Source organism: Varroa destructor, unplaced genomic scaffold, assembly GCF_002443255.2.
Source record: "Varroa destructor unplaced genomic scaffold, Vdes_3.0 BEIS01000003.1, whole genome shotgun sequence".
NCBI classification, from domain to species: domain Eukaryota; kingdom Metazoa; phylum Arthropoda; class Arachnida; order Mesostigmata; family Varroidae; genus Varroa; species Varroa destructor.
The window spans coordinates 3,633,874-3,653,434 of NW_019211456.1; the positions used below are offsets into that span (position 1 = coordinate 3,633,874).

A 19,561-nucleotide genomic window follows, 5' to 3' on the forward strand; every position below is an offset into this window, starting at 1 on the left:
CAATTAAGGCCACAGAAACAAGTTAATGGAGGCGTCTCTAGAGCTAAAGCGGCTGAGAAAGTCGTCTAACGATGTGCATATTCCATTGAGGTAGCTATATTAGCATAGTATGGAATCCGTATCTCGTGCATTCTTAAAGATGCTGTGGTCGAAATAATCGTGATCTACTGTTATCGCAAAAATAAAAGGTCCGCCTTTTCTATTGATGCATACAAGCTTAGGCCTTTTTCACCGGTCGTACTTTGAAACGGATTTAACTATGAGACCATTCAAATGTCACTTTATAGCGTGACATAGGATGAAAGAGAAAATCTGGTCAAGACGGTGATATGAGAATGTATACGTTATGTTATCTAACAACTTTTGATCGATGACATAGTAAATACGTTCATCTTGACAGATTAACAAATGTTATCCTGTCTAGTGTGGAATAAGACGATAGATAAAACTCAACGTAGCTGGTGAGCTGCATAGGCGAGCAATAAAGACCGCAATGTAAAGCCTGCTATGTGTAAGTAGCACGACAAGGCTTGACCTGCCAAGCCTGCGCCTGGTACCTATAATAAAGTCAACAAAAGTGTTGCTGTTGCGGTTTGAGATGAGATCTATCGTATGCCGAAGTTTGCTTACTGCACTAATTGCAACGGAAGGCCTAAGCGGTTCACAGTTAATGAGATGTTTGCCTATTTTTGAGCCGTTAGCAAACAGTCATCCGACGTGGTGGCGCCGGTCAAGAAAAGCCGAGACGGGAATCGCTTTCACTAAAAAATTCACTGCACCCCAGTATGCATTTTCGATGCCAGATGGCGGCCAATAAAAATGAATAAATAACTGCAAAAAGCTCCTGTTGATTTACACAAGAAGGTTCGTTGCATTAATCAACAATAGATGATAAATTTAATACGCATCACTCACTAAATATAGCAGGTTCAAAGGTAAAGACTCTTGCCATCTAGTTGGCTAACTTAATTAGATAAGGTAAGTTAAGTCGTTCTGAGATGCGTTACAGTTAGCATCGAAACCAATACATTCACCTGATCGACGATGTATTTAGTAGTCTATACGATATTGGGGTAACTAAAGTATTTGCTTAGATTTATTAGTATCGGGAAACCAGTCTTGACAAAATCACAGAGAAGATAGCTCTGACCCATGCCAGCCGAAAAATGCGGCCGCGGTTTCAGTATCGCGCTTCTGTTCAGACTGAACTCAAGTGCGATTATGAAGAAGACTGAGAAGGTCTAGCTGAGTGCATAGTCGAAAGTGAAATGGGAAGTCTTGTCTAAGTGTTTTGATCCTGAAACCTTCATCGGTGCCACCGCTGCACTACCGCCGCATTGAGGAAATGACTACTTATTGGCCAAAAAATGTATTTTCGATTCAGCAAGCCGTTAGAGAACCTACCTGCGCCTGCCAACGCATTTGGTGTATGAGATGAAGCAAAAAAAAAAGAGACTTTATCACAGCGGCCACGTGAAACGTATCGCTAATTGATACACCCACTGATAGTAGTCAACGAAGAAGTACTGCTTTCGTGCTAGATCTGTAGTCATAGTACACCATCGTAGCGAAGAAACAAGTTATTCGCTAGGCTGACATCGTTCCGCGTTGTTTTGAGATAGTCAATTAGCAATACTCAACTCTTAAACGCAAATCCTTCGTGTAAATGGTTCACCTGCTCTCTTGTACTTGATCAACATTTCATGCGTCTCATTTTTACTATGCTATTTATTCCTCACCTGCTGACAAGTTGCCGCTTATTTATTGTTGTCACATCGGCACCGAGTGTTAAGCTCAGTAGTAGTATTGGCAGTTGGATTTGTGTGAATAGGTTCGTTTATTTGGAGCTCTCACATTTACTTTATAGTAGGTATTATTTTTAGCTGAACATAAATTCAAATTGAATTTGCTAGCTAGAATTCTAACTATGTTGTGTCAGAACCCTGTTTTGAACACTGTCTGCTTCGAAAATTTTTCTGTCATGATTAAGTACGAAGGACAAGATGGTATAGAGAAGCAGATGACGCCAAACGGGCGCATTTCTTCGAAATTTGTTGTTCACTTAGCACGAAATAGTGAGAAGGTAAACTGAAGGTCAGCAGAGAATGGCAAGCAGGCCGTGATAGATAGATCGGGAAACGGTCGAGGAGTCGTTTGGAGTACAAATTTGAAGGGCACTGTCATAAACGATACGTATCTAGCTATTTTCAAAAGAGGTTTATATCTACTTCCCATCCAAGACCTATAGATAGATACCTAATTTCCAAGGATTTATCACGGTAACGTGTAACTCCGGTTTGCGTTTTCCTATTGCAGGACCATCCGAAATTACACTGTCTTCTGCTTCTGAGTTCTGATCTACATTTGTTTTAATACGATTTCGTGTCCAGAAGAATAGGCATACATTGCTGCTACGTACAGATAGATAACCAGATTCTAGCCTTGATTTCAAAGTGCGCGCGTCCCAACTGGAATCGGTGCGTTCAGCGAACGGCGAAAGTAGGTAGACAGAGGAAATGCGAAAGGCTTGTGAGGGTCCGAAAGACCAAATTTCATAGGACACTATGTACATTTCCGGGTAGGGCAGGAAGCCGTGACTCCGTGTTTGCGAGCGGCAATTTCTCAACGGCGATATTTAAGTAGAAACTAGAAGAGGAGAACGAGCAGGAAAAGGGCATGCAGCTGCTAGCCTTTTTGCCTCAGGCTATCCGACGGCGGCCCCTAGTGGTATAATGTATATGACCAGCGCTTTTGATGGTGTCTAGTGAAGCAGAGAATAATGTGACAGGAAAGATTTTTCGCGTCTTCTACTTTTCTTTTTCTTGCCAATTTAGTAGATCCTGTTTGTTTCTATCCAGCGTGTAACCATCTTGCACAGGCACATATATAGGGAAGCTGAATATTCTAATTAATATAATTAAACAGAATATGTTATATATGTAATGTTTAACTTCGGAGTGAAATCTGACCGCTTTCCAAAATGAATCAACCGCGAAATTTAAAAAAAAAACATGTAACTAATTTTTCAGTGTTATTGCTGTGCTCTTCGAGAGCCCCCCTTGAAACCATTGAGTCAATTGTAAATATTATAGTTGGTGGGTGCTGAAAATGATAGATAAAGCTGATTTAAACATAGGAATTGATGAATAAATCATAGATTTGCCTGCTAATAGTTCGAACGTTTTTGCATATTACTAATACCTCTCGGCACTGGTACCCCTACGAGAAGCTGCAAGAGGAATTTTCAAATCTAAAAGAATTTTATCTTAGTTTCAAATTAGACCAGCGTATAATTATGTATGAGGTCGTGTGACCCAGTACGCGTGACTTATTGTGTAATTAAATATATTGGAGCTCTTTAATATATGTGAAAAAAATCCAGCCATCAGATTATGGGGCTAAGGGACAGAAAAGTAACTGAGAGGTTGCTTAAGCTCCAGCCCTTACGAAGATATACGAAACGAGTGATTTTAAGAGACGGGCGATTGTCTTCAGTACCTCCTCGGGTACGCAACTTCATCATGACTCAGAATTTATTATAAGAGTGTGCTACAGATTTTAACTATATTTTGTTCTTTTAATTCAGATAGAAGAATGACTAATGGCTTGCATACGGTGCAACAGTGTTTAGGCATGCGTTCAATCAAATCTTCAAGATGCAAGGTGGATACAATCAATTTTGCTGATGTTACTTATCTACTTATTTTATTTCAGTTTATTTAAATGTTATTTATTTACTTAAGCTTGTTAACGTGTAACTACAGTCCAGGCATGTTGCAAAATAGAACGATTTTCTAATGTTCAAGTTTGGGCTTACAGAATATGGCTAGTGCAAAATTACTCTTTTTAAAGGCAGGACACGATACACGGCTCGAAAAGGTGAGCATCTGTGACTATAATTACCAATATAGGGTTTATATGTAACAACAACCGTAGATAAATGGCATAACAAAATATACAAAAATTCATAACGTCACACGGCCTGATTGTATGATTCGAACAAATACTAGCCATTTCGTCTTTGCTACTAAATATTATATTTATGATGGGCCGTAGCTCTAAAAAGACCCATACTTACTATATTAGTCTATATATTTGCTACTTGTGCTGCATAACAAGGTAGCTTTTTGATATTGCAGGCTACCCTGCATCTACTAATATCTACATTTAAACGTATTACCTGCCGTTTGCAGCTCTTAATATTGATCACGTTATACGTGGCAACGATAACAGGGAAATTATACTGCGGTTAGATGGTACCTAGCAGTGTTTTAGAGGCAAGCGGCTGTGACGTATACACTCAAACGTTTACAAGGCTGCTTCCCGCTCTCTGGGATCGGGGAGAGTAGCTTCGGACTGGAATAAGTGACGAATGATCATCGAGTCGATGACAATGGTTCCATTTCCCTTTGGTTTTTGCTCCAGTCAAGGCCGTACGGTGTGTGGCGGAGTCAAGTACAGGTTTTGGTAAAGATGAGACGCCCTTCGATATACGTTGACGTCTCTATTTTTCGTAATTTCTTTCGTTGTTTCGCTACTATGTTTCATTCTGACCGACAAGCGACAACCGTTTTGTCAAATGATAAGCTCGCACTTATACCGCTGATTACCCACTCCACGGATAGTTGTACGACAATTTATAAAAGACAGTCTCCGATATCGATCAAGAACCGAGTTCCCATTTTTCTTACTTTCGTCTTCTTTTTTATTTGATAGAGATACACTAGGCAAGGCAAAAGCGAATTCGGGTATTTCCCGTTCTCTGTTTAGACCACCGTTAGATGCCATTACAGAGAACGTCTTACAAGAAGGCCCTCACATTAGTAGAACGTATTTCCAGATCGCGCTATTTGTCACAAAAAGTGTAGAAATGACCCTTAAAGGTCTTTGAAACACAAGAAAGAGGCTCAAAGCTTAGATGGACTCGTGATCAGAGGCTCAGCTGAATAAGGAGCGCGTGGCTACACGCGAGAAACAGAAGGAGAAACGGCGACGGGGTAATGGGATAACTAGGCGCAAACGGGAAAAACTGGGAAGAACGGACAGCAAGACTGCTAAAGGCTCTGGCAGTGATGTGTGGCAGAATTGGATGTTCTTTAGGCATCTGGTTGGCATCTGATTTTAGGCATTCGTCTACAAGATACCATCAAGGGTCTTCAATCCTCTAACGTGGTCAGTCAGATGAACTTTTGCTCTTCTGATATTTCCGTTTGGCCGCCGTACATAATAAAACAGTTGTAACGCACGACAAGGCTAAAGTATTGCGTTTTCTATGTTTATTAAAATACTCGAATATATTTCTACTGCTCAGTCATATCGGCCATGTAATGTGTGTCATCGGCAGAGCTTGAGCCGTATTTACTAAAATATTTACGCGTGCTCACAAAGCTTGACCCAGAAGGGCAGAGTTAGCGACAAAGTCAAGAGTCGCCGCCATGGTTTTGTACGGCTCTTCACTGCTTCGGAACAGATCTGTGCGCTGGAAGTTTCATTTTCATAAAATGTCACTGCATTTTTCAATGTCTACCATCAGGAATTATTTAGGACAATTAAGTTGTTACCCATTTATTTATTACGGAACAGTTAACGCACTAGCAAACCTCACTAGATTCATCTATTGTTTAAATGGTAACTCCAGTTCCCCAAATACTTTACCTGCTAATAATCAACTATTGGGGATTATTGTTATCAAAAATAAGTTCGCAGTGAGTATGCAGGTTGAGCATAAGCCTGATTTTAATCAGACCTACGTAGAACTTTATGAGCGTCTCTCATTTTCGGGCGAAGTAATTTTTATTTACATGACAAACTTCAACCTTCTGTAAGTAAACCAACAGATGTGAGAACCTGATCCAGGCACACATACCATTTATATGGCTCTACTTATTAAAAAGCATCGAATGTTTCTAGCCTTTACAATCGTCACGAAAATGTCGAAGCTCTGCCTGATTAAAAGAATTGACAGAACACTAAGAAACTGAGAAACGGCAATGTAGCAAAGTGTTTTTCAGCAACAAATATTTACCATAGATCACCGTCTATGGTAATGTGTAGCTAAGTTCCACACGCCATATATTTCTAGGGGTAGGAGGTCGAAGCGCCAGGTCAGTATAGGTGCCAGATGTTAACACATTGTGCACGTTCCGTAGACTCGCAATTATACTTTTTAAAAATAGAAAAAAATGTAAAATGTTAATTCATATTTCTTCGAACCATTATAGAGCACATTTCCATTGGCTATATTGACATCATTAGGGTTAAAATACGAAGCGCCACGCGGCTATTTAGCAGTCTTTAAAACAACAATGATAGTGAAGACTGGCCCACTCAAATGAAACGCTGAAGATCAGTTAGAAGAAGAAGCGGTCTTTGTACTAATCTTATTATTATAGATATGCACTCCAGATTTCTTAGTAACCCCATATCTGAACGTTACCTATGATGAATTTTGCGAAAATACTTCGGTGCGATTATCGAATCAGTCTCTGATATATTGAGGATATGGTGAACCGGTACGCGGAGAGACTTGGTTTGGCATTTTTGCTCTAATAGGTATTCGTATGTTCTAGAAATTTCAATTGCCCTCGCTTTAACATTCTCTATTATATTCCCTAGCTTTTTGCGTTATCTCCGCAGGATCGTGGTTTATGATCGCAGCAGTGACTGTAGCTGCTTTTTTCGCTTTCATGGAAAAGCCAACGAGGGGCCAATCGCCGAACGCCTAAGTAGATTCTTTTCGTCACAAGATAACACAAGCATCGATAATCTTTATATAGGGCAGTATGTCTGCTTTAGTCGATCGCGGTAGTTTTGCGGCCGGCGAGATGTGTCTACCGTGACGCAGTCAGCATGCCACGGCAGAAGAGAAAAAATGACAGTGAGCAAAAGAAAGGCCGGATGAAACGCGCTTATATTAGCCAGCGTTCGACAGGCAAACGATGCGGCTGCAACGGCAGCTATTCGGGCAAGAAGCCTTTTTAAGGCTTTTCCTGTCTTTTTTTTTGTCTGTCGCAGTTCTTGTACGGGCATCAATGGCAGGTCCCTTTCGTCCTCAACGGGTTCTAGCTGGTTGCTGCTGTTTTCCTTTTTCGGTAGCTCACGCGCGTACATGTCCAGTCGACGCTCGACCCTAGCAGCTAAGCGGCTGAAGAAATGCGCGAAGAAACACCACATAGGCGTCAAGGACACACGATGTGAGAGAGGCGCGACGTCATTTCATAGACGAACCGTGCCTGTCAAATGGCAAAATCCGCAGCCGTCTCGTCCGTGCTGGTAGGCGATCTTCGATAGGGGAGAAATCAACAAAGGCGAAAACAAACTGGATTATACAACGTTGTTTTAGTTTACTCAAAGGGTCCTCTCAGTTGCTGGTGGCGTTGCTGTACCATCGACTACCGTCATCATTTTTCTATCTTACTACGCTTACCATAAAAGAGTTCAACTCAGGCCGTTGCTGTGATCTTCTTTGCGTTTTTCTATTGGTTAAAGCTCTCGCGCAAAGGACATCCACCTACTTCTCTAGGACCTAATGAGAAGCACTGAGTTCAAAGCGGGATCTAGTCAGCTACTAACAAAGCTAGTGCAAGCAAGATGGAACCTAAATTAGTGATATGAAGAATCAAAAACAAACAACAAAGGTTCCGTATGGATCACTCGACTAGGTCTTACGAGGCCGATACAGATGAGTAACTGGTTAGGTAAAGCGAAGTAGAATTAGGGGTTGTTTCTCAGAACCGCAGTGTATAGAACTAGTCGTGTATGGCCATCAGCATTAAGTAGGATCTGGGGGAAGAGACTTAGGCACTCATGTATCTCGAATACCTAGCCGTTAATTTACAATACTTATTTAGAGCTCTACAACTTCACCGCGTGCTACACGAACTCTCAAGTTACATTTCATGACAATATGATAATAATTTTAATAGTAACTTCACTATACTTCCTACACTACTATATGAATAAACACAATATATATTGGTCTTTCTGTAATATTCATATATGTAATATATATATACACAATACCGTAGTTAGGTGACGACCTAGTAAAGATAAAACATGCAGGACTGCATGTGCACGAGTTGGCCACACGTTGATTTCATCGTAAGGTGCAGTATATAAATAATTAGACAAACCTAATTGAGCTACCTCAGCATAATAATATGGTATTACTACTTATAACTTAGATTGATCTGTTGTTAACTGGCCGTTATAACCACCTACATTACCGCAGAATAAGATACATCTAGCTGCTATAGCAAAAGCTCCACTAACAATACATTGGTACTATGTAGAGAGTTAGACTGCCAGCACACCGATATATGTATTGCCTATAAACGATACGCCAAACTGTATAGGATAGGCCTAGCTACCGTTTGACCTATTGATACTTAATAAATATCACACATATGGCCAGTGGTTTACAGAACTTCTATGTCCATGCTATAACTAAGCACAATTTTCGGTTAGACAAGCCCACTATCAATGCATGATAGGAAGCATACGCAATGCATGATTAAATACACGAGAGCGTGAGAGCAACTAGTTGTAAAAATGCCGTAAACAAAAGAATATACCTGAAATTATGCCCGCCCAAACAAAAGCACTATGTCTTCAGCAAGAATATTGCTGTGGATAAATTTCAGCCCTGCGTAAAATACACTTCGGAAAACTTTTGTTAACCCTGGGTGATAGGCGTTAGGCACAAAAGAAAAACATAGCCTCTTTATATTAAATAGGTGTGCACAACTAAGTTGAAATCAAAGGCAAAAACGGCAGAAAGAATGATCCGAACCGTTTCCGGGATGACCCAGCCATATATATACGCATATAAACGCTTCTGCGCCTCGAGTATGACATACATGTGTTGACTGATCCGAAGGCGTCCGCATTGATGAGCGGCGTTTACGTGCCTGATATCGTTACAGAGAATGATCAGGTGTCACAAAGATGTATAACGCATGACTATTAAGGTTGTCAGCGGGACCGTGCCTTTAGTTAACTACGAGTTTTAAGCAATTGATCGGATGAAATCGTCTGCTAGCTAGTGTATTGGTTGGTACCTTCCAACACACTCCTGTCACCCTCGTTCAGGTTAATGCTTTCTATGACGTTGTCCTTATCATTAGGCTTTTATAAAACAATTTAATAATATGACCAACTACTCAAAGGATACAGCCAGTTCAAATAAACTATTATCATGGAGGTACGCAAAAGGGGGCACAACATACGCTGCCATATGTCTCACGACTTTATTTATAAAGACGTACACGGTAGGGGAGAATATAATACTTCCTCAGAATTAAAATGTGTCATTATGCATAGAGATAGGAGAATTATAGGCAGCCTGGTCGAGAATATCGTCCCAAGTGTAAAATCGTTTAAGTGGCCTTTCGAGAATCGGTGGCGTTTTCAGATCAATCGTGGTACCTTGCTAAATGATCAAAAGTACCTGTAATATTATAATAGGTAGAATTAAAGTATTCGTCGCCGGTAAGAATTGTGGGCATTTCCCGGAAAGTTGATAAAAAATAAAGTTTTCAATATAATGTATCAGTTTTATCTTTATCAAGTCACAAATAAATAGAATTGAATAGTAAAAAATAGAACTTACCATGATGAGCTTTATTAGCGTACAGTCGTGAAGTTAGTCCTTAAAAATAACCGTCATATCATGCACTATCAAGAATCATACCAACGCATACATCGTACACATGGCGAAAGTAATTTCGATCGGGTTCCACTCGAGGTATCAAGGCGTAGTAGTTGCGTACATAGTGAGCGTCCATATCTACGGAACAACACGACATAGAACGATCCATCTCGCAATCAAAAGGCCGTCTGCGCCATTAATACAACAGGGCACATTGATAGCAGCGTTACAAACAAGACATCGCACAATATCACTTTGTATCTACGTATGTATATATATGTTTTTTTTTAAACGCATATGTACGCATCAAAGCAGTACGCTAAGGAAGTGCGGCAAAAAACTGCAAGTAGTAAATCAATCGTAGTGTTCTGTCTAAGCGAAAATTCTACGACAACTTCGCTTACAAATCACAGGCTGAAAATGAAAGAGCCGATAATTTCAGATCCGATTAGTTTCTCTATAGACTCAATATATAAGTTGATGTAACAAATGACGCATAGATCGACATTAGTTCTGTATCTATATAGGGTTATCTTTAATGTTTACATCTATTACTCTAGCGGAAAAGAAGGACTACACTGCCAAGTAGGATGTGAATAGATATATAAAAATTGCGTTCTTTTAATCTATTTTTACCCACATATAATTTACTTTATAAAGAACTGACGAGTTGAACAAGTCTCTAGTTAATTCAAGCGGAAAATATGAGAGAGCGGTTGTCGCATACGCTGTAAAAAAAAATATTGTAAAATATGCACTGTACATCGGACAATGGAATCACTACAACGGAACTGAAGACGTTTAAATGAAAACGCCTCACAGATCTTTCTAATAATTTTTTTTTATGTACAAAGCCATTGCTTAAGGTGCAGCCTCTAATGTGGAAGAAAGTATAAGGCGCTCTTAAAGGACTGACTAACAAACGTGGTATTGGGGTTTTCAAGTATTTCAAAAGCGTATTGTATTTGTAAAACGTGTCATGTATTTGGATGATTTAAACAAAAAATAAACGTATTTCAAGCGTAAATTGTGACCTTAGAGTTCCGCTTTATGGAGAAAATTTGAGTTGGCTTCGTAGTTTTAAAAACGGTAGTAATTAAAACAGTTTTGGCAGCGCCAATCCGAGCGCAGCGGGCTTGGCTGGAATTTATATTCGCGTACTTAAATTTAAAAAAACGGACTATTTAATAATTATCCTGTATATTTTGCACAAATTCCGATTAACCTGCTGCCAAAGGTATAAAATGGTACAAATACACTTTCCTAAAACGAGAATAAGTAATACTATGAGATAATGCATCAATAGAATAGAATAGAAGGTTCGCTTACGGAACGTCGTATCACACATACACACATTGTCCACGCATTAGAAATTAGCTGTTAGTTAGTTATTACCTTTTTACGATGTGTTACTCTGATAGATGGCAGATGTTATTTTATTTGTTTTTACAAAGTTCATATTAGAAACCCGTTTTTCTGTTCTGGTTTGAGAGGTCCAGCAAGTAATTATCACCACTGTTTTCATGTCGATGCTCAATTCGATTTCTTCAGATGTTCGAAATAGTTTCTACCGGATCAGACAGTATCGGTAAAAGTGTTGTTAGGCTTAATTTCTCGGTGTAGCTATTGCATTACTGAGTAACAAGCTCTCAACAAGGATCAAATTGTTCTCTTTCACCTTTGCGATCAAATGTGATTTTTAATAAAAAGATCCTTGAGGTATAAATGAAACGAAGGTAAATTGTTCAGGATAGTCGTTATCCTTCGTAACATTTCCCTATGTACGCTAAAACAAAGAGTCATAAATTAGAAAATTGTCCCACGGATATCACGATCGTCCTTCTGCAAAGCCTCGATGTCCACACTGACCAGTAACCAACTACGAAAACAATACACCAGAAGCGCGCCGTTACTTGTTAGGCAGGGAAGCACTCTCTTTTCTTATAATATCGACACCTATACGCTCATCGAGCTAAATCAACAAGAAAGCTTGTTCACTACTTCGAACGCTTGCGTACACCGAACACCGGACACATTGTATACAATTGCCATCGCTCGTAATGCCCTGTGGGCGAGTCAGCCTCCCTCAACAGTCTTAAATTTGAATAATAACAACAACTGTCTATGCTAGTTCGACCTTGGCCTTGGAAGACTTAAATACTTGTAGTGCTTGTAGTACTTGTAGTACGTAAACTTGCTGACATTGGCACACTTTATACAGGTAAATAAGCGGATTACTCAAGAGTGGATTGCATGTCAATATGGACTTCCGCGGGCACACGTAATACCGCATAAGGTGTACGTGACAACTTTGTATCATGTCAGGGGCTTCCTAGCGTGTCACTCTGCGCCCGCGTATTGTTGTTGACAATCTACAATGATCGTTTATAACAGTGGTCACAATATTTATGAAATGAAACCTGACAAACAAAACGACTGATTAATCTGAAGATATTCAATAAATAGTTCCTTCAATACGATGTGATTCGTCATGAAGTATATGGCAAAGTGTAGGATCCGTCATTCGACGGTGGACAATGACCACTGCTGGCGATAATGGGAAGAATGATGGTACATTGGAAGCAGTCCGACTATTACAGCTCGGGCTCTCATATTTAATTTATATTGTGTTTGCTATTATGTAAAAAAAAAGTAGCAACAATAAAAGAGTCAGTCACCAAGATTAAGGATTACAGGAATTGTAGCTTAGTGTAACTTATGGAAAGGCTTACAACTTATTTGTCGATTCGACAAACTCAATGTTTAAGTTTACTTAGATTGTCTAAAAACGATCGAACTAAATCGGCATGATGATATAATGTTTAGTGTGTACTTGATGGTGACAACACCTCATGTTCGACAAAAGCTCACTCAAAACGCAGCGAGTCTTGACAAAGTAAGAACAAAAGAACAAGACAAAAAAAACAAGTTATATAAAGGAATATAAAATTGCAAAACGTTGTAAATAAGACCGTGACATTACATTTCAGTTCTCCTAGTAATCAGTAACCAGGATGTGTATACGTAGTAATAAAATGTCATAGCCATTTGATTTTTTGACATTACCACCAACCTTTACAATTTTTAGCGCTTGCTTAAAATAGATATTGTAGGAAATGCTGGAAAGTGCTAGCTATAGAAGCCCATCGTTTTTCTAAACCTAGAAAATTGATCTATGATTAACCCTGCACCTGTAGTAAAGACTGACCTTCTAATTGTTTTACTTATTATTATTATTATTATTATCATCATCTCTGCAGTCCAATGAGTTTGGTTCGATGACTAATATTTTTTTAGGAAGCAAAGGATTAAATAATATTATGATGTTGCGCCAAGGAAAAATGGAATTCACCTGAATCGTTGCTGAGTCCAGTTTCATATCCACAAACATGTCCTGTGCAGTCTTCAGGCGAAGGCTTCGTTTAAGGTTGAACAAGCAATGAGCCTGCACTGCAGCCACAAACCCTCTCTAACAGCTATCTAGTGTCGTCCATCTAATTTACTTCTGTCGACTTCAGTCCCATCCTATTTCACCAATGAGTAACCACACTGGCCTATTTACAGGTAGCCAGCTGTAGCGTATTCCTGAACATCGTTTATGCATTTGTTCGATGTCATTGCTGCGTTCGTGTGACACTCAAATATCTGTTTAGCTTAATTTGAGTCTATTTATATGGATGGCTAGTCCACTGCACGCGCCAACGCTGTTGTTACCGCATTCATAGGGGAAGCGCATAACCTCCGTGGAAAGTGACGTGAGGTAAAGGGGGCATTTGATGCTGCTGCTGCTTTCGCCGTTGCTGTCCTACAAGTGCACTCTGTTACCTCCTCCTTATAGGGTTCGATGTTTTGAGAACGTGGCGTGGGCCAGGCCTCTGGGGGTAAGGGAACGCGTGGTAAAAGAATTAACGGTCTGCGACTGAGGGTAGTGCAGAGGAAAGAGGCCACCCCAAATAGAAGTAAGAACTATTTGTTTGCACTAACGTAGCAACGTGGTAGGCCATTGCCGGCATCAATCCAACTTCGCTAGGCACAAGTTGTATTTCTGCCGGTATTCGAATGGGGTGCCGTATTTCGGCCCTGCAAATCTTTTCGAATTGAAGACGACCAAAGGCAAGCGTGGAAAAAAAGGAGAAAGGGGCGATTTTTAAGTGCCCCGTCAATTTTTGATAAGTCATTTCCTTTTTACCACTTTTTCTTCTATTCGACAGAGGCCTCTATCAACTATTATGTTATTTTACGGTGCTCATAGACCTGCGGCTGAGGTGATATGGCTACAAATATTCACAGAATCAAATATGTGGCTTTGATTGTTAGTTGGAAAAATAGTACTGAAAATGTTCGTATTCAAAGTAACATATTCGTTATAGATTTGCCATTGATAAATAACACAAGAAGGTTGATCCAAGGATAAAACTGTACATGAAGTAGAGATAGGGTTAGGATACAATAACTTCTGATCATATTGAGAATGAAAATGAGATAGAAGTGCTGAGTCGGCACTGGATCCTTAATACTGCAATGGATGTCGTGGACGTATGGTGAGGCTGCTGGTGCTATGGGCGTGGTGCTTCAGTGTCCGCCCCTAAGACGTGGTCCAGATAGTTTCAGTTTACGTGATTGGAAACTACCTTAAGGATGAAATCTAAGAAAAGATTCTACCCAGCATAAAGGGCCATGAGACATTGAGATATGATGCTTGCAGTTACGCCTTTCTTCCTTATACAGCTTTTGACGTTAGATTTTCTAAAGATCCTACTATTTACCATTACCAACTTTATGCTCTAACATAAGTAACTGCAATTGAATCTGTGTATAGTGGAGCTGCTTAAAACCCGAGAAAGGGAATCTAATGCAAAGATCTGTTTTACACTCGATAGCATTTCCACCAAACAGAGATGGCCTTTCATCTAGAAAAGGACAACGAACGTTAATTTGAATGCCGGTAACGATAAAGTTAGAAGTTTATGGGCTATAAAAAATTGAAATAATAGGATAATAAATTTACTTGCCAACTTAACGCAAGTTGTCCTGTTGCAGATTACTAGATCAAAAAATTAACCAGGACCATAACATATTTCGTTTTAACTAAGTTATTATTAAGTGCATATTAGATCATTTCCGAAATTATTTAGTGGGACAAAAACCTATATCGTTATTCAACCTTTAAACCATATAAGGCGAAAAAATTATATTTTGTTGCACAGAAGATGTATCCTCTTTTATTGATTTCAGCGCTTTAAGAAGCTCTCAATAGCTATGCATTACCTAATTTTATCATGGTGGAACGAAACGATGGTAAGCTACGCAGCGCGATCCATCAGCCTTTCAAGTCAGATCTAGGGAATACGGGTGTTTGTGCCATCGCTCGATTCTGTCTCTATAAGTTCGTGTATGTTTGGTGAGCGTGTGCTATTGACTGTGGGTCGTACATTAACAAAGTTTCTTAGGAGTTCAATATAGATGGTGGGCATCATGAACTAATAATATATGTTTGGCCTATGCCAGCGTTGAATCCCAGGCCGGTTTTTTGATGGTAATGATTGCACAAATTGTTCTTGAAGTACGGCACGCGTCTCCATCTCTATCCTGAGCCCAGTTTACGTTCAACTCATTTTTTGTTGTTCTGATCTTCGTTATTTTTGCCACAGTTCCATAGCACGTGCTTCGAGAAATTTCAGACGGGCCATACTCTGATTAGTTGAAAAACACGAACGATTCTTGTTCTTCGTTTTGAAGTTCCTTTGAATCAGTAATGACCTGTCGGTCCCTAGAAGGTTTTTACCGAGTCTTCTTTTCAATATTCTTTGATGGACTCCCACATTTAATAAACAGAAACCTAATAATTAAGCGTTAACTTCAAATACTAAACAATACTATTGCCTCGAAACTCGTTATGCTCTGGGAATACTGAATTAATACAAAGTCGCTCTCTCAAGATCTTTTATGCTAATGGTGCATAGTTTAAAAATTCAACAACTTTTGATAAGCTAATAATTTATTCATCCCATCCTTTTATTACTTTAAAACTGGGAGAACTAATACAGATTGATGTTCAACGTCGTGCGAAGTCTCAAACGATTGTATAATCAAAGGTACCACTGTCAAGTAATGCGGTACATTTGTGCGTCAGAAGGTATCCGCCTCATTTTTATAACTCCTTCTGATGCTCTGAGCATTTTCGTATACTGATTAATAAGCCAAGAACCTTCGTTCGTGCACAAGACCCTACCGATTGCATCGCGGTGTCCGCTACGAGCTCACCATAGCCAAGTCAAAGTCGCAACTCACCAGGTCCAATTATACACTGGTTGTTTGGTACGTGACAGGATGTGTGAACTTGTAGCGTCAAGGAGCTGGAACAGCTTCCCGCAGTCCTTGTGTATAATACTACGTTATGAATCTTTGATGAATGAAGGAAGTGCTTTTTCCGTAGCTCCCAACGAGATGACATTCAATGTTTCTTTAAAGTTAATGCCCGCACACTATGCTGTTATATTGGACTTGATCTGGAAGGAAAAGATCAGGAAGTTGTTGCTGCACAGTATATTTCTGTTGCTGACCTGTCTAATCGGTACAGAAACACGTATTGCGCCGGGCGCGTCCGGCTGTGAACTGTAAACAGAAAAACAATTAACTTTGGTTCTCCGATTGTAGTGTATCTGCAGAAGAAGGGACAGGTGACAGCGTGCATGAAGGCTCGCTCAAAAAAGGTGTTAGGATAGAAATTATTGAACAGTTGACGCTGCCGCCAGCGGCTCGACGTCAAGGACAGTCGACAGGAAAAAAGAAACGATGTATTGGACAGACGGTTCACCTTTAACGCTCGGGGGCCATTAGACAAACTTTTCAGAGGCGCCGCGATGCCATAGAGGCTGCGTTGCCAGTAAAAAAACAACCGTATCACACTCCGTACACTAGTTAATCGATACGTACGTTGTACGAGTAATACGTTGTGCAATCTGTATAGGATGCATACGGGAACCAACTCAAAGGTAGCAATCGTATTATTACTGTAAGCTATCGTTTTCAGTCTAAGCGTCCAGCAGCCAAGAAGTTTGAGCAATAATACTAAGATATCTAAAATACACTGGAGCATCAAGATCTCTATTGATACTTCTGTTTTCCCTATTTGTTCATAACGTATTATAGGACCTCCTATTTACAGGGCATAGTTGTGACCACGTCATTAATCTCATATAGAATACACGCAGTTAATAGAAGCAGTCATATATTCACGTATGTTTCTACTTATTTTCAGGGTAAACAGTCATCGACACTAATATATTGTGTTTTTTTGTTTACTTTAGATTTATCCTTCTACAAGGCTGCTGCTTGCTCTATCAGCGTGCTGTAGGGGCATTATGTTGCGCGAGAAATTTCAACTTGAGGGAACTCTTCAAAAGTGCATTTTTCAAATGAAAAAAAAAATGTATTTTCGGCACGTTTTGTACCACGTATTTTCTCGAGGCCAAAAATGTTGCTGAAGTAACCCGAAAAATGACGGCTTTGAGTGGCTTGCAGAAGTATGAAAACAGCGTTTGGGATCTAGAGGACGTATTCCATCCTGGCCAATCGCCTATGTTTGATGACGATTGCTTAAAGGCACCTTTGAAGGCAGGCGCATAACATAACGCGTCATTACCACAGGAACAAAAAAGGTGCGATGTTTTCTATTCAGTGAAAAAAACGTACGTTATTTATTATGCGATATTTATTATTCAGCAATACATTTTGAAGTTTTTAGCGTTATCCGTCGTAGCTGCAAGAAAATAGAACTACATACAGAGCAGTCGTAACTTTTAGGTCAAAGTACGTGCAACTGAAACGGGATTGTTGATTTCGAGCAAGAAATAAAAGAACCATGCTCTGAAGTAGGCGCTTCATTTCGGCAAATATGTACGTAAAACGTTTGTAACAGTAATCTTCTAGCCAATAATTGGACTAATTATCTCGTGAACTTTTAGACATGGTCCAGAGGAGCAGCAAGCAAGAACAGAGCATCGTCTATTGCAAAACAGAAGAAGAATTAACCTATAAAAAGTTTTCTTAGAAAACGACGAATCGTCAAAAACTTCACCAGACATAGCAGTACGTTATGTAAAACATATCGTTGTAGATAATCTATTTTCATTTAAATACAAGATATTATCAAAGTACATTTTCGTAAAAAAGAGAACCCGAAGGCTTTTCCGCAAACTTCTAAAACGCAAATTGATATAAGGTATGCGCAATTCAACAAACACCTTGGGCGTTTCGTCAACCTTAAATTATTTCTGTACCTAATAACCGACAGCCGCTTGTCCATAATAAGGTGTATATACAAATATTACATCAAATCACGTAAAGAACGTAAACGCCGTCTTGTGGCAGTGCTTGCGCTTAGCTTCGTAATTGAAGTCCGTGTGAGCTATTGGCATTACGAATTTTCTGCAGCAAAAAAGGAGAAGAGACAAGGTCGAGATTTAGACCCATACCTACAGCTGAGGCAACACCAGTAGAGGGATTTGCTGCTTCCACAAACCGATGACCTTTTAGAAGTTCGAGAAAGTAGTTCCTGCATGAACGCACTCCCTCAGGCATCACACAGGGTAACGTGCCTCGCTTTGGGCGCGGATCTTATATCCAGCGTCAGCTGGATATAAGATCCGCGCCCACAGGCTTAGGCCTAAAACTACGTTAAGACCGCTTCAAACGAATACTACGGGAGACTATTTTTCAAGAAAGGCAAAGCGACCCTTTAGTCTTTGTCTATTCTTTCTGATGATATTATACTACACGGCCAGTGTGCTTAAATAAACTACTCTTTTTGATCAGCAGGCTCATTAAACTGAACAATTGCTGACCGTTTTGTTGTCTAAAGTAGAGCTTTTCTGGGTTGTCCTGATTGGAATTGAGGATCCCTTGAAGCCGAGTAAAGCAATTAGTTTGAAACTGGCTGTAGATTGAACGAGTAAGGACTGATAAGTGCCATAATATTAATACTGGTGCTAATGATCTTATTTCCGATCGCACAAAAAGAAACACAATTAAGCTAGCCGATATTGGGCCGCAAGAGGCCACCGGCTCAGTGTCACACTGGCAGGCCTTTGCTCAATAAGGTTAGGTCTCTAAAATATACATTCAGGAAACATCTATCACAGCTTTGTTTATCGATATTCAAATAACAGCAATCTATGAAACAATCCCATCAAATAAAGCATGTACCATTCTATGCTACCACTTCTAAAATGCTCCTGCACGGAAACAATGCGTTAAATTAGTTCTCAATTAATTCAAATCAATGATAACTATCTGCCGAGTCTCAAATGCTTTGCTTTAAGTGTTACATCCGAAATTATATCCATTGGTAGGCAATCGTTACTAAATAAATTGTGTTTCTTCGCGACTTCTAGCGTTCTTTCCACATGTATATGTAGATATAATAATGTAGGGACGTTATTACTGAATCATCTATTTTTTTGTGACAACATCGACCTGACGTTCATCATTGCCGACGTTTTGTACCTATACCTGCGTATAACGCGAACAGGACCTTTGCTAGTGTTTCGCGCGATTGTACTCCCAATAGTACACAAAATACGTCTCCACATGAAGTCTCGCCGATATCGTACAACACCTCTGCGTGGGTCTTTCCACAACTGGATACTGTGAAAAGCTACGAAACATTAGTTGTAGTAGTAACATAAATAAAACAGAAGCTTGCTGGATAATTATTGGCTAAGGTTCTACATTCGGATTCGCTTGACTCGGTCGTTCTGACATCTTCCATCGTTATTCCGACCCGACCGCGATATGTTGTTTTACAGCATAAAACTGCTGATAGTTAGCGTAAGGCACATCCTGACAATACACGTACTCAAAATATCTTCTTTGTATCTCTATGGCCATCATCCATACAACTCTGTTTCT

At 39.7% G+C, this 19,561-nt stretch overlaps 1 protein-coding gene and 1 long non-coding RNA gene across 21 annotated transcripts in view; one reads left to right on the plus strand and one right to left on the minus strand.

Annotated features, from left to right (window-relative positions):
* The window catches only part of LOC111246439 (uncharacterized), a 78,971-nt gene that overhangs the window by 26,010 nt on the left and 33,400 nt on the right, over positions 1 to 19,561 (plus strand). For 10 of the 20 annotated variants that reach the window (XR_015325439.1, XR_015325440.1, XR_015325427.1 and 7 more), the window contains 2 exons: positions 16,960 to 17,310; positions 17,617 to 19,037. The gene's annotated coding sequence lies outside the window, so the exon portion shown is untranslated. Of the gene's footprint in view, positions 1 to 2,316; positions 3,343 to 6,782; positions 7,638 to 10,046; positions 17,311 to 17,616; positions 19,038 to 19,181; positions 19,560 to 19,561 lie in introns of those variants that run through there. The other 10 variants (XR_015325434.1, XR_015325432.1, XR_015325433.1 and 7 more) reach the window with 6 other exon arrangements.
* Positions 9,190 to 9,745, minus strand: LOC147756401 (uncharacterized). Its single transcript, XR_015325458.1, has 2 exons — positions 9,611 to 9,745; positions 9,190 to 9,448 (listed from the first exon to the last, which is right to left on the minus strand). It is a non-coding gene; the product is annotated as an uncharacterized LOC147756401 (long non-coding RNA).